General features: G+C 44.7%; 1 pseudogene; it reads right to left on the reverse strand.

Moving 5' to 3' along the window:
• Positions 1 to 213: 213 nt before the first annotated feature.
• LOC139228444 (U2 spliceosomal RNA) lies at positions 214 to 414 on the reverse strand (annotated as a pseudogene).
• Positions 415 to 3,080: the final 2,666 nt, after the last annotated feature.

Here is a 3,080-nt window from a genome sequence, read left to right on the forward strand (position 1 = left end):
AATAGCAAAAAAGGGTATTCAATGAATTTACAATTACTTAATATTACAAACTGTTCGATATGCCAACAGATTTTTTTTTAATGTTTTATTCGTTGCCAATCTTTCCAATTCTTTGTCAGATCAACTTGTCAGATCATAAACGCCAAAGGTCACCTTGGGCCCATTCAAGGATCACTCTGCGCCAATGTTTTTGCTCTTAGCCAAAAGACCTAGAGCCAAAGCACCATTCCTGGAAGTACTGCAATACCAGGTTCGTGCCATGGAGGTGGATGGGTCAAGCCCCCCACCCACCTCCTATTTCCAAAAAGCATAGGAGAACCACCTTCCTGATCCAGGGAAAACCACTTTCTGGTCATGGTTACTCCCCTGTCAGGTCAGTTACGCATGATCTTAGCCAAAAGGCCGAGAATCGATATGCCAACAGATGGGTGATTATTCCTTAAACATTTTAATATATCCGCTCTTACTACATGATGGCATTTACCTTTAGGGCCAATCGAACAATTGCCACTTTTCCTTTATGTTGTCACCATGTTTTTATGACTGTCTATACTGCATGAACAGGATTGAACAGAGTAGAAGAGAAGACAGCATAACTTGAGAAGTAATGGTTGGAGAACCTGGTCAAAATTTATCAATCTACCACATTTAAAAAATATAATGGGCTGAAAATTCCGGCCTTGCCAGGTCGATACGAAGTGCGCACGGACCCAGTGAGGCCTCGCAAAAGCCAGTTTTCGGCACGCATGCGCATGCGCCGAAAACCAGCTCTTCCGATCTGTCAAGATTTCTCTTGACAGATCCTCCGCATCCCAGGGAGAGGGATGTCCACGCGGGAGAGATTGGGCTATTTGCCCAACGCATGCCCAGCGAATGTCCTTCAAACTTTTATGCCTGGTAAAACCAGGCGCATAGCTTACTTTTATCAGCGTAAGAGTTTTAAAAAATATAAAAATTAAATTTAAGCACTCATTTTTATATTAAAAACCTTATCCATTAAGGCAAGTTAATTACTAACACTATTAAAACACATTTTAAAAAAATTCCCCAAAAAAAAAAAGTTCTAAAATATTTAATTACATTTAATTTCAATTAATTTTAAATGTGAGGTTTTTTTATTTATTTATTATGCTTTGTTTCGTTGTCTTAGTTTTTTTTTCTCATTGATAGTAATGGGAGCCCGTATAAATAGAGCTCCCATTTTTATCAATGAGAATACTGCATAGTGATTGGTGGTCCAGGCCCACGTGACTCCAGCTTCTACTTACATAGCGAATCTAGGCCTCCCACTGGGATCTTGCGTTTCTTCGGGACCAACAGGTAGATCCGTAGATTTTTTTTGAGATGGAGGCGTTTGTACAAAGGAAGCATCCAACCGTAATTTCCCTCCTCCCAATATATTCAATACATATATAAGAATAACAATAGTAGGCACTGATTTTTAAGGGTGCTCTCCAATGCTTACCTGGCCGGCCCCCCCATTTTCCACCTTCCGTAAGCTTCAGCTCATCCAAAGCTCTGCTGCCCATATCCTGACTTGCACCAAGTACCGTTCATCCATCATCCTTGTGCTCGCTGCCCTGCATTGGCTCCCAGTTAAAATTCTCGAATGTTCAAATCCCGCTATGCCTTTGCCCAACCTTGGGTTAGAAATTGTGTGGTGCTCTGTTTGGGGTGATAACTTTTTTGCGGGAGCACAAAAGTATTGCTGGGCGGTAAAGATTTGATTCTGCTGGGAACTTCCGCTTTAGCGCTCCAAGTGGGAAGTGGAGCACTAAATCAAGCCCTACCACTAGCCTTGGAGTGCTAAAGGGAGTGAGAGGGGCGGTGTCGGCAGGGTGCTGAGTAACGTATAGTTTTACAGGCTTCTTCCCTTCCCTAAATGGAACGGCCAATGATGGGTTGAATGATTCTTCAGGCTGCGGCTGTTGGGCAATGGCACCTGCGATCCATGCATAGCAGCCCCAAGCACTCTAAGAGAGTGAGGGCTGAGCAATTGCGGGGTCCAAAAAAAGCAAAATACACCACACTGGGGACATGATGACATTTTGCCCTACCTGACCACCACTTTAATTAGTGCTCGACAAACGGCCAGCCGAGGTGACAATGCCTCCTGCAGCTGCCGTTGTTGATGCTGACGATGATGCAGGGGGTTGGAGGGAATATTGCATCCAGGGCGGTAACAGGGCGCTGTGCACCGGATGAGGTCATAATCTCTGGGGCGCAAGAAATCTGGATGGTAAGTTTTAGTGCCACGCAAACCGGTGTGGGATGTTTGTGACAATCGCTGAATTTTGCTGTGCCAGTTTAACCTCTTAGCCACACCGTTACCGCCCACGGAGGCGCTAAAGGGAGGCGCAAACCAGGCCAATTTCTCCCCTCTTATCTCTGTAACCTCCTCCAGCTCTACAACCCTCTGAAAACTCTGTGTTCCTCAATTGTGGCCTCCTTCACATCCTCTATTTCCTTTGCCCCTCTATTGGCGGCCGTGCCTTCAGCTGTCTCGGACCTAAGCTCTGGAACACCCTCCTTAAATCTCTCACACTCTGAACCTCTCTCTCCTCATTTAAGACACTCCTTAAAACATACCTCTTTGACCAAGCTTTTGTTCCCTGTCCAATAATTCCATATGTGGCTCAGTCAATTTTCTTCAGATAACACTCCTGTGAAGCGCCTTGGGATGTTTTACTATGTTAAAGGTGCTATATATAATGCAAATTGTTGTTGTAATTCATCTCCAACCTCTCTTTCCTCTCCCAAGTCTTTGAACGTGTTGTCGCCTCCCAAATCCGTGCCCATCTTTCCTGCAACTCCATGTTTGAATCCCTCCAATAGATTTCCGACTCTGCAACAGTACTGAAACAGCCCTTATCAATGTAAAAATGACACCCTCTGTTCCTTCACCATCGACTCCATCCATTTTTCTGGCAACTGTCTGAGGCTGAACCAGATTGTTCACAACCTTGGTATCGTATTTGACACTAAGATGAGCTTCCGACCACACGTTTGCACCTTCACCAAGACCGCCTACTTCCACCTCCATAACATTGCCTGACTCTGCGTGTGCCTCAGGTCATCTA

Source organism: Pristiophorus japonicus, chromosome 17 (genome assembly GCF_044704955.1).
Source record: "Pristiophorus japonicus isolate sPriJap1 chromosome 17, sPriJap1.hap1, whole genome shotgun sequence".
Taxonomy (NCBI): Eukaryota; Metazoa; Chordata; class Chondrichthyes; family Pristiophoridae; genus Pristiophorus; species Pristiophorus japonicus.